Source organism: Papaver somniferum, chromosome 5, assembly GCF_003573695.1.
Source record: "Papaver somniferum cultivar HN1 chromosome 5, ASM357369v1, whole genome shotgun sequence".
Lineage (NCBI taxonomy): Eukaryota > Viridiplantae > Streptophyta > Magnoliopsida > Ranunculales > Papaveraceae > Papaver > Papaver somniferum.
Window position 1 is genome coordinate 137,927,084 of NC_039362.1, and position 12,832 is coordinate 137,939,915.

The following is a 12,832-nucleotide window of genomic DNA, read 5'->3' on the forward strand; positions in this document are numbered from 1 at the left end:
TTGTTCCGCAGCCTTATGTGAATGGGAAGACGAACACCTCTAAATTGCAGGAGTATGAAAAGGGGATATTGCCACTTGGTGGGGCTAAACCGTGGCAAGGTGTCTCTATGTTGTATGGTGTGCTGCATATCGTCAAGAAAAAACACTGGGTGGCGGTACGTATCGACTTAGAAAATCAAGACATTTATAAATATGATTCCACGACCGCCACGTTCTTCTAAATCAGACGGAGTTTATCCTGAAATCACGGGTATAGGAGAGTATTTGTTTTTATTACGTTGAAACGGACTAGTATGCCAAGTTTGTTGAGAATTTCCCTGAACAACCCGACATGTAACTACTATTTTCCTGACACCTGACTTCTATTTCATCCCAATTTATTTGAGATGTCGGTTGTTTTGTAACTTAGGTAAATAATGATATAAATTTTTGATGCCAACTCGGTTTCTGCATATATTAGAACCTCATGCAGGGTATATTCCTTGAAGTTCGTCGAGCATCTAATCAGGGGGAAGGATTTGGAAGCTATTGATAAAAGTCAAATTCTGTGATATCGTCGGGAAATGGTTGTTCAAATCTACAAGAAACAGTTCCTTGAGGTAATATCCCAAGTGGTGAATTGACATGATGTAAATATATATTCAAGTCTGGCCTATATCATCCAAAGTAACCCCTTTATCTATTTGTTTGTGCAACTCTGACCTTTTGGATATGGCATTTTGGATATGCAAGCTCTGACCTTTTGGATATGGCATGAGGGTATATGGCATTTTGGATATGCAAGCATTATGTCGATGAGCTCAACTCTGGCTTTGCTCATGGTTGGTTTTCCATTTCTTTTTTTTAATGCAACCACACCTTTTGTATAAGAAGAAAATCCTTATCGAAATTCTATTGATCGTGTTCTGGTCATTTAAAGATGCAAAAATTCTGTTAAAAAAATGCAAGATTGCTTGATTGGCTGCTTGGTTGAAATTTGATTTTTTTTCTCGGGCTTGCTTCCCGTATTTTTTGGTTATCAAAATTCACCTAATTTGATATGATTCCTCAAATTATTTCATAGTTCTACGGCCTAGCTTCGTAGGATTCGAAGTATCTAGCAATTTTCTACAGAGATAACGAAAACACCAATAAAGTTGTAGCAAATATGGTATGAGACCACGAAATAAAACAGCCAAGACTCTTAATCAAATGTTTGCTAACAGTGAAGGAACAATATATAACTAATACCCTACAATATGTTACCGCGATACAAAAAATCAAACAAACTAAAGATCAAACTCCACTTAATTGGTATCATCGAATGCCATGGATCACACTTCCATATATCCATTCCAAGCTAAAAACTCCTCGTAATACCTTCAATTTTACCCAAAAAAACTTGATTTTACTGTTTCCAAGTGAAAGTGGAGCAGAGCAAGGGATGGATAAAGCTAAAACATGCAAAACTTGGCCTTGGATAGGCAAACCCAGCTCGATATCGATTTTATATTAGACCTAATGGGTTTTTGGAAATTAGAAAGCCAGAGGTTGCTGCTAAAACATTATCCGATACGGGACTCAGCTTACGGTATGTGAATAGTGATGAAGAAATCAGCATAAGTGAGGGAAGTTGGCCATAAGCGAGAAAAAACCAACAGAATTCCGTTTATGCCTCTACGACAACCCTTATAAAGGTTGTGGATGGTGACAACCTTAAAAGTGTACCCAAATTAGTTCGATTTGCGTCATTTCGTATTGCATGAGAACATTGGAGTAACTCATAAATTTGATGAAATACCCGAATGAATCGATTTGCAAAATCAGAAAAAATAGAAGAAAAAAAAAATCAAGATAAAAACTCCACGTATTACCTTCCATTTTACACAAAACCTGATTTTACTGTTTCCAAGTGAAAGCGGAGCAGAGCAAGGGATGGATAAAGCTAAAACATGCAAAACTTGGCCTTGGATAGGGAAAGCCAGCTCGGTATCGATTTTATATTAGACCTAATGGGTTTTTGGAAATTAGAAATCCAGAGATTGCTGCTAAAACATTATCTGATACGGGACTCAGCTTACGGTATGTGAATAGTGATGAAGAAATCAGCATAAGTGAGGGAAGTTGGCCATAAGCAAGAAAAAACCAACAGAATTCCGTTTATGCCTCTACGACAACCCTTATAAAGGTTGTGGATGGTGACAACCTTAAAAGTGTACCCGAATGAGTTCGATTTGCGTTATTTCGTATTGCATGAGAACATTGGAGTAACTCATAAATTTGATGAAATACCCGAATGAATCGATTTGCAAAATCAAAAAAAATAGAAAAAAAATCAAGATAAAAACTCCTCGTATTACCTTTCATTTTACACAAAGCTTGATTTTACTGTTTCCAAGTGAAAGCGGAGCAGAGCAAGGGATGGATAAAGCTAAAACATGCAAAACTTGGCCTTGGATAGGGAAAGCCAGCTCGGTATCGATTTTATATTAGACCTAATGGGTTTTTGGAAATTAGAAATCCAGAGATTGCTGCTAAAACATTACCTGATACGGGACTCAGCTTACGGTATGTGAATAGTGATGAAGAAATCAGCATAAGTGAGGGAAGTTGGCCATAAGCAAGAAAAAACCAACAGAATTCCGTTTATGCCTCTACGACAACCCTTATAAAGGTTGTGGATGGTGACAACCTTAAAAGTGTACCCGAATGAGTTCGATTTGCGTTATTTCGTATTGCATGAGAACATTGGAGTAACTCATAAATTTGATGAAATACCCGAATGAATCGATTTGCAAAATCAAAAAAAATAGAAAAAAAATCAAGATAAAAACTCCTCGTATTACCTTTCATTTTACACAAAGCTTGATTTTACTGTTTCCAAGTGAAAGCGGAGCAGAGCAAGGGATGGATAAAGCTAAAACATGCAAAACTTGGCCTTGGATAGGGAAAGCCAGCTCGGTATCGATTTTATATTAGACCTAATGGGTTTTTGGAAATTAGAAATCCAGAGATTGCTGCTAAAACATTACCTGATACGGGACTCAGCTTACGGTATGTGAATAGTGATGAAGAAATCAGCATAAGTGAGGGAAGTTGGCCATAAGCAAGAAAAAACCAACAGAATTCCGTTTATGCCTCTACGACAACCCTTATAAAGGTTGTGGATGGTGACAACCTTAAAAGTGTACCCGAATGAGTTCGATTTGCGTTATTTCGTATTGCATGAGAACATTGGAGTAACTCATAAATTTGATGAAATACCCGAATGAATCGATTTGCAAAATCAAAAAAAATAGAAAAAAAATCAAGATAAAAACTCCTCGTATTACCTTTCATTTTACACAAAGCTTGATTTTACTGTTTCCAAGTGAAAGCGGAGCAGAGCAAGGGATGGATAAAGCTAAAACATGCAAAACTTGGCCTTGGATAGGAAAAGCCAGCTCGGTATCGATTTTATATTAGACCTAATGGGTTTTTGGAAATTAGAAAGCCAGAGGTTGCTGCTAAAACATTATCCGGTGCAGGACTCGGCTTATGGTATGTGAATAGTGATGAAGAATTCAGCATAAGTGAGGGAAGTTGGGCACAAGCGAGAAAAAAACAACAGAATTCCGTTTATGCCTCTACGACAACCCTTATAAAGGTTGTGGATGGTGACAACCCTTAAAAGTGTACCCGAATGAGTTCGATTTGCGTCATTTCGTATTGCACGAGAACATTTGAATAACTCAAAAATTGGATGAAATACCCGAATGAATCGATTTGCAAAATCGAAAAAAATAGAAAAAAAATATCAATCTAAAAAGTCCTCGTATTTCCTTATGTTTTACACAAAACTTGATTTTGCTGTTTCCAAGTGAAAGCGGAGCAGAGCAAGGGATGGATAAACCTAAAACATGCAAAACTTGGCCTTGGATAGGAAAAACCAGCTCGGTATCGATTTTATATTAGACCTAATGGGTTTTTGGAAATTAGAAAGCCAGAGGTTGCTGCTAAAACAATATCCGATACGGGACTCAGCTTACGGTATGTGAATAGTGATGAGGAATTCAGCATAAGTGAGGGAAGTTGGGCATAAGCGAGAAAAAACCAACAGGATTCCGTTTATGCCTCTACGACAACCCTTATAAAGGTTGTGGATGGTGACAACCTTAAAAGTGTACCCGAATGAGTTCGATTTGCGTCATTTCGTATTGCATGAGAACATTGCAATTACTCATAAATTTGATCAATACCCGAATGAATCGATTTGCAAAATCAAAAAAAATAGAAAAAAAAAATCAAGCTAAAAACTCCTCGTATTACCTTCCATTTTACATAAAACTTGATTTTACTGTTTCCAAGTGAAATCGGAGCAGAGCAAGGGATGGATAAAGCTAAAACATGCAAAACTTGGCCTTTGATAGGCAAAGCCAACTCGTTATAGATTTTATATTAGACCTAATGGGTTTTTGGAAATTAGAAAGCCATAGGTTGCTGCTAAAACATTATCCGGTACGGGACTCAGCTTATGGTATGTGAATAGTGATGAAGAATTCAGCATAAGTGAGGGAAGTTGGGAATAAGCGAGAAAAAACCAACAGGATTCCGTTTATGCCTCTACGACAACCCTTATAAAGGTTGTGGATGGTGACAACCTTAAAAGTGTACCCGAATGAGTTCGATTTGCGTTATTTCGTATTGCATGAGAACATTGGAGTAACTCATAAATTTGATGAAATACCCGAATGAATCGATTTGCAAAATCAAAAAAAATAGAAAAAAAATCAAGATAAAAACTCCTCGTATTACCTTTCATTTTACACAAAGCTTGATTTTACTGTTTCCAAGTGAAAGCGGAGCAGAGCAAGGGATGGATAAAGCTAAAACATGCAAAACTTGGCCTTGGATAGGGAAAGCCAGCTCGGTATCGATTTTATATTAGACCTAATGGGTTTTTGGAAATTAGAAATCCAGAGATTGCTGCTAAAACATTACCTGATACGGGACTCAGCTTACGGTATGTGAATAGTGATGAAGAAATCAGCATAAGTGAGGGAAGTTGGCCATAAGCAAGAAAAAACCAACAGAATTCCGTTTATGCCTCTACGACAACCCTTATAAAGGTTGTGGATGGTGACAACCTTAAAAGTGTACCCGAATGAGTTCGATTTGCGTTATTTCGTATTGCATGAGAACATTGGAGTAACTCATAAATTTGATGAAATACCCGAATGAATCGATTTGCAAAATCAAAAAAAATAGAAAAAAAATCAAGATAAAAACTCCTCGTATTACCTTTCATTTTACACAAAGCTTGATTTTACTGTTTCCAAGTGAAAGCGGAGCAGAGCAAGGGATGGATAAAGCTAAAACATGCAAAACTTGGCCTTGGATAGGAAAAGCCAGCTCGGTATCGATTTTATATTAGACCTAATGGGTTTTTGGAAATTAGAAAGCCAGAGGTTGCTGCTAAAACATTATCCGGTGCAGGACTCGGCTTATGGTATGTGAATAGTGATGAAGAATTCAGCATAAGTGAGGGAAGTTGGGCACAAGCGAGAAAAAAACAACAGAATTCCGTTTATGCCTCTACGACAACCCTTATAAAGGTTGTGGATGGTGACAACCCTTAAAAGTGTACCCGAATGAGTTCGATTTGCGTCATTTCGTATTGCACGAGAACATTTGAATAACTCAAAAATTGGATGAAATACCCGAATGAATCGATTTGCAAAATCGAAAAAAATAGAAAAAAATATCAATCTAAAAGTCCTCGTATTTCCTTATGTTTTACACAAAACTTGATTTTGCTGTTTCCAAGTGAAAGCGGAGCAGAGCAAGGGATGGATAAACCTAAAACATGCAAAACTTGGCCTTGGATAGGAAAAACCAGCTCGGTATCGATTTTATATTAGACCTAATGGGTTTTTGGAAATTAGAAAGCCAGAGGTTGCTGCTAAAACAATATCCGATACGGGACTCAGCTTACGGTATGTGAATAGTGATGAGGAATTCAGCATAAGTGAGGGAAGTTGGGCATAAGCGAGAAAAAACCAACAGGATTCCGTTTATGCCTCTACGACAACCCTTATAAAGGTTGTGGATGGTGACAACCTTAAAAGTGTACCCGAATGAGTTCGATTTGCGTCATTTCGTATTGCATGAGAACATTGCAATTACTCATAAATTTGATCAATACCCGAATGAATCGATTTGCAAAATCAAAAAAAATAGAAAAAAAAAATCAAGCTAAAAACTCCTCGTATTACCTTCCATTTTACATAAAACTTGATTTTACTGTTTCCAAGTGAAATCGGAGCAGAGCAAGGGATGGATAAAGCTAAAACATGCAAAACTTGGCCTTTGATAGGCAAAGCCAACTCGTTATAGATTTTATATTAGACCTAATGGGTTTTTGGAAATTAGAAAGCCATAGGTTGCTGCTAAAACATTATCCGGTACGGGACTCAGCTTATGGTATGTGAATAGTGATGAAGAATTCAGCATAAGTGAGGGAAGTTGGGAATAAGCGAGAAAAAACCAACAGGATTCCGTTTATGCCTCTACGACAACCCTTATAAAGGTTGTGGATGGTGACAACCTTAAAAGTGTACCCGAATGAGTTCGATTTGCGTCATTTCGTATTGCATGAGAACATTGCAATAACTCATAAATTTGATCAATACCCGACTGAATCGATTTGCAAAATCAAAAAAAAATAGAAAAAAAAAATCAAGCTAAAAACTCCTCGTATTACCTTCCATTTTACACAAAACTTGATTTTACTGTTTCCAAGTGAAATCGGAGCAGAGCAAGGGATGGATAAATCTAAAACATGCAAAACTTGGCCTTTGATAGGCAAAGCCAACTCGGTATAGATTTTATATTAGACCTAATGGGTTTTTGGAAATTAGAAAGCCATAGGTTGCTGCTAAAACATTATCCGGTACGGGACTCAGCTTATGGTATGTGAATAGTGATGAAGAATTCAGCATAAGTGAGGGAAGTTGGGCACACGCGAGAAAAAACCAACAGAATTCCGTTTATACCTCTACGAAAACCGTTATAAAGGTTGTGGATGGTGACAACCTTAAAAGTATAGCCGAATGAGTTCGATTTACGTCATTTCGTATTGCACGAGAACATTGGAATAACTCATAAATTTGATGAAATACCCAAATGAATCGAAGAAACACATTTGTCAATCCGTAATCTATTCTCTTAACTAATCAGATTGCATAAAATCTAATCTAACGACTCTAAAGCCCTATCATGCGGATTCTGGATTTTCCACCCAAACATCCCGCCCAAAGTTTTGCAACGTGTCACCTCTTCCAATTTTCGGATTTTTTTTTGAGGACCACAAAAAATGTTTGGTCTCCCTCGGTTCTTTCTCCATTCAACTCAAACTCTTTCTCATCTCAGAAAGAGAAAAACTCTCTGCAACTCTAACTCTTTTGCATCTCAAAAAATCAAAATCCTCTACAAACTCAAATCCTCTCATCTGAGAAACTCTCTAATCCAATCTACAAAAAATCTTGTAAACCTCAGATCTATCTGCAACCCTTAAAAATTTGGTAAAAATTAATCTCTCATACCCTATATTTTCTGATTTCATTTGGTTGAGTTGAGTTTCTTTTTCTAGTCTAGGGTTTGGGATATGAAAATGCAATTTTACGGTCTTTTTTTTAGTTTTTTTATTATATTTTTTTATAACATGCAATTTTGTTTTGATTTTAGTTCTTTTTGTTTTGATGTTGCTTGTTTTTACATGCTGTTAACCTTAAATTGGAGCTTGAATGGCATGATTTTGTACTTAGTAGCAGGAAATAAGAAGAACAGTTTTGGTTCTTTTCATAGAAAAGAAAAGGCTTCTCTCAAATGTAGCCCACACATTTATTAACCGTATCCCATTTATTAAGAGTTAGAATTTATTTTATTTTGGGGAAAAGTAAGGATTAGGGTTTATAAATAAATGTTCAATGTATGAGAATACTAAAAGAACAATGATAATCAATTTTAAGTAAGATAAACAAAATAAATTAGGGTTTATGTTGATTTTGAGTAAAAAGGATATTGAAATTGGATTGTTAGTTGAAAATTAAAAGTTGTTTGGTTTTTCATTTTAACTTTTGGCCTTTCATTTTAACTTAAACTTTTTGGGTTATGGTTAATAAATGTATGGGCTATGTTTAAGAGAAGCCAAAGAAAATTAGATTAATCTCAATTTCATTGTATTAACAGAACAAATTTCTTTACCTTCTCATTTTAACTAAGTTATGATTGTTGCAGATGAAGAAAAAATCAAAGAGTCAACAGTCCCAACCTGATAATGCATCTCCACCTGAAAGTCTTTCACTTGCTTCAAAGTGCCGAACACCGAGAAAGAATACCGCAGAACCAACTGATCCAACATATCCAACTCGATCATCACCAAGGTTCAAACAGTCTGCAGAACCAACTGGTGCAAATACTTGTCAGAGTCGATCATCAACAAGGTTGAAAGAGTCCGCAGAACCAACTTCACAGACTCCATGGCCTCGACAACCTTGAACTGCTACACTAACTTCATTATCTCGAAAGACACTAGCTTCTTAGAGGACGACTGTGTTGACATCTACAAAGTCTAAAAAAGATGCTGGAAATTCCAAAGAGGGGCGAAAGAAAGTAAAGAGGAATTTGGACACAAGCACTGGCCCATGTAGAGGCGTTTAACTTAAGAATCCAAATGACACTCTTTCAGATTTTGAAGAGGAAGAAGAGGATGAAATATTACATCCCAATAAAGATGTGCAAGAGGAAGAGCTTAATGTTGATTCTGATGAAGGTTGTGGAACCAACGAAGAAAAGAAAGCTTATTCCACGTGGACCAACACATATGCATTCCCTGAAGTTGGGTAATACATATCCAAAAAGCAAAGTTCTCTTCAACTTTAAAGAACGGACTATTGGTGATCCTTCCGTTCATCTGGCCAGTTTTCTAGGGGTGTTAGTTCGCCGAAACATTCCGTTAACATTCAAGGATTGGAGAGTTGTTCCTCATGAGTCCAAGGACAACATATGTAAAATAGTCGAGGTAATTATAACGATTCTCAACTCTTCAACTCTTTCCATTAATCGACAACTCTTTAACTCATAGCAGGTTCTAATTAAAATGATTTACGTTTATTTGCAGCAACGGTTCATTGTGCCTGAACTTTTTCAAGACTACTATTTTTCCAAAATGGAAGCATAACTCAAAGAAGATCGATCTAGGAAAGCCGGTTTGGTACTCAAGTCTTTGGATCAGCTACAAGGGGAAGAAAGAGAGAAAAGGCTTGCAAAGCTAATGCCCACAAGCATGACTGTCAGTGAGTGGAAAATGTTTGTGAAACGTGTAAACTCAGCTGAATTTAGAGTAAGTGTTTTTAATATAATGAATGACTATATTTGAAGCTTGAAAAATTTGAAATGTGTCTATTGATTGCTCTATTTCCCTTTGCAGGTTAATAGGCTTAAAATGCAAGAAGTTCGTTCGAAACATACCACCCCTCGCACGATTAGTGGAAAAGGTTACGCCGAACTGGAGGTGGAGATGGTATGCTTTGTTAATTTTAATTTTATGTATTGCATCTGTTTGCTAGTTTGATCTTTATTTTCTTATGAACAATGCCCAAGATAGGATGTTGTCACCAATTGTAAGTCAACAGGCAAGTGACATGCCTTGCCAAATACTAAACGGTACGGTGACATTCCAATGGGTGTCTTAAACGCGGTACGGTAAGCCCATAAGGCATCAGTAAGCCTCGACGACCAGTCTTTCCTATTAGGATTAACTTTTATTCTTCTAAAATACGCTTAATTTCCCTATTGGAAACCTCTACCTGGCCACTAGTCTATGGGTGATACGGGGTAGATACTTTGTGGGTAATACCATATTGTTTCATTAACAGAGCAAACGGTCTATTACAAAAGTGTGAACCCCCATCACTAATTATAGATCGCGGTGTACCAAAACGTGTAAGTATATTCTCTTTCAAAAACTTAATTACGACCCTATGATCATTTGTTTTACACGGAAATTAACCTCGGCTAAAAACCTAGAACGATCTTTTTTACCCCAATGTTGAGGGGTACGGCCAGTAAAAAAATAATTCACTATATTTGCATACCAAGGTGATTGGGAAACAGAGAACAATTGTTCGTCAGGAAAGCTATCACTTATAGGAAGGGCATCACTAGGGGAACTAACAACTAACCTGGATAAGTGGTCTGCTACTACATTTTCAGCACCCTTTTTGTCTCTAATGTATGGAGAAAATTCTTGTAACAATAGGATCCACCTAATCAATCTAGGTTTGGTGTCCTTCTTAGACAAAAGGTATTTCAAAGCAGCATGATCGGTATAGATTACGATCTTATGGGAACAACCTGAACGGGGCTGACCCACTTACTGTCTGAAATTGGGTAGATAATACCCGCATCTAACAACTTAAGCACCTCTTTTCGAACTACTTCTTTCATGTTAGGGTTCAATCATCGTTGCAGCTCCCTAGACGGTTTGGAGTCTTCCTCTAAATGAATCTGATGCATACAAACGGTAGGACTAATACCCTTAATGTCTGCTATAGACCACCCTAAAGCTTCCTTATTATCTTGAAGTACTTTTACTAGCCTACTTTCCTGATCACTATCCAAGTCGGCAGCACTAATCACAGGAAAAGTCTCAGATGGGACTAAGAACACATACTTCAGGTTATCTGGTAGTGGTTTGAGGTCCAACTTAGGGGGCTCTTCTAAGGAAGGAACTGAGTTAGTCTCAGAAGCTGGTAATGGTTCGAACCTAGCTTTCCATCTATCAGTGTCTAACACAGGGGTAGAATCAGCATTCACTTGTTCAATGGTACTATCATCGTCAAAATCTAAACAAAAATGGGATAGATAACTCTCTAATGGGTCTTCAGACAAGATGTTTGGTAATGACTCCTGAACTAGGGATTCTATCATAATCACCTCTTTAACACATGTGTCATCTAGCTCATAAGGTAGCTTACTGACATTAAAAATATTCATTTCGATAGTCATATTACCAAAGGATAAATTCATCACACCATTTCGACAGTTTATGATCGCATTAGACGTAGCTAAGAATGGGCGACCTAAAATCACAGGTATCTGGTTCTCTGGGTCAGGGACAGGTTGGGTATCTAGGACCACGAAATCCACTGGATAAATAAACTTGTCGACCTCAATAAGAACATCCTCGATAACACCTCGAGGAATTTTGACAGACCTATCAGCTAACTGCAGTGTTATCTGAGTAGGTTTCATTTCACCAAGTCCTAGCTGTAAGTACACATGGTACGACAGTAAGTTCACACTGGCTCCTAAGTCAAGTAAAGCTTTTTCTACTCGGTGTTTACCTATTGTACAAGCAATGGTTGGGGAACCTGGGTGTTTGTACTTTTGAGTGGTAGTGTTCTGAATGATTGAACTTACATGACTAGCTAAAAAGGCTTTCTTATGGACGCTAAGTTTCCGCTTTCGCGTACACATATCCTTAAGGAACTTGGCATAAGCAGGAATTTTCCTAATTGCATCTAATAAAGGAAGGTTTATGGTAACTTGCTTAAAAACCTCCAATATGTCATTAAAGTTCGATTCCTTCTTTGTTGATGCTAATAGCTGGGGAAATGGGGCTCTAGGCACAGAATCAGACCTCTCAGGAACCGAATTGGCATCATCGGAAATTTTATCAGTCCCCTCAGTTAGTGGTCCTAAGGGATGAGATCCTGAGGGGTGAACTACAGTATATTCACTATCGGGCATGGTTACCTGATTGTCTAGTACTCTACCACTCCAAAGGGTACTAATAGCATTCAATTGATTCGATGGTTTTGCACCTACTTCATGAACTCCTCTAGGGTTGGGGGTAGTCTGACTAGGGAGCCTTCCGTTATCTCTCTCACTTAAGGTCTTAGCTATTTGGCCGACTTGAAGTTCTAGCTTGGCAAGGCTCTGAGCATTAGTTTGAAAGTTCTGCTTGGTTTCCTGTTGAAAACTAATTCGGCTCTGTGCTAATATATCTTGAGTTTTTGCTAACATCTTAATAGATTCCTCTAAGCTAGTCGTTTTGTTTTCTGGGCCTGATGAATTCTTAGTGTAACCAAAACCTGGGGGAGCATTAGAATTACTAAACTGACCTTGACTCTGGCCCTTAGACCATGAAAGGTTCTGATGGTTTCTCCAACCAGGATTATAGGTTTCTGAATATGGGTCAAACTTCTGACGGTTATCATACCTAGTGTTATTATGGAGAGCATTGGCTTGCTCTTCATTATTCTGGCCTTCCCAAAAAGGCTCCAATCTACCACTAGTGTGACCCACTTCTAAAGCTTCTAATCTTTTTGCTATATCAGCAATTTTGGCATATGATTCAAAGCTTCCTTCTACCCTATTAACGTTTCCTCTGCCTAGAAGAATTGTTTTCTGGGGTACCCTATTGCTTTCCCATTGTTGGGTCTTTCGTCGATTTCATGCAAATATGTCATCGCATCATCAACTGTTTGGTTTTCAAACCCACCTGTACACATGGACTCTACTGTAGTTGTGGTGGGATAATCTAAACCCTCATAAAGGATCTAAACTAACCTAACCTTTTCTAAACCATGATGAGGACATTGGCCTAATAAATCATTGAACCTTTCCAAATGCCTATACAAAGATTGTCCCTCCTGTTGTGTAAACGTGCAGATTTGCGTCCTAATAGACGAGGTTTTGTGCCTAGGGAAAAACTTGTTCAAAAAGGCAGATGTAAGTTGTTCATAGGTTTCAATTGATTCGGAAGCCAAACTATACATCCACGACTTGGCTTTATCTTTTAAGGAAA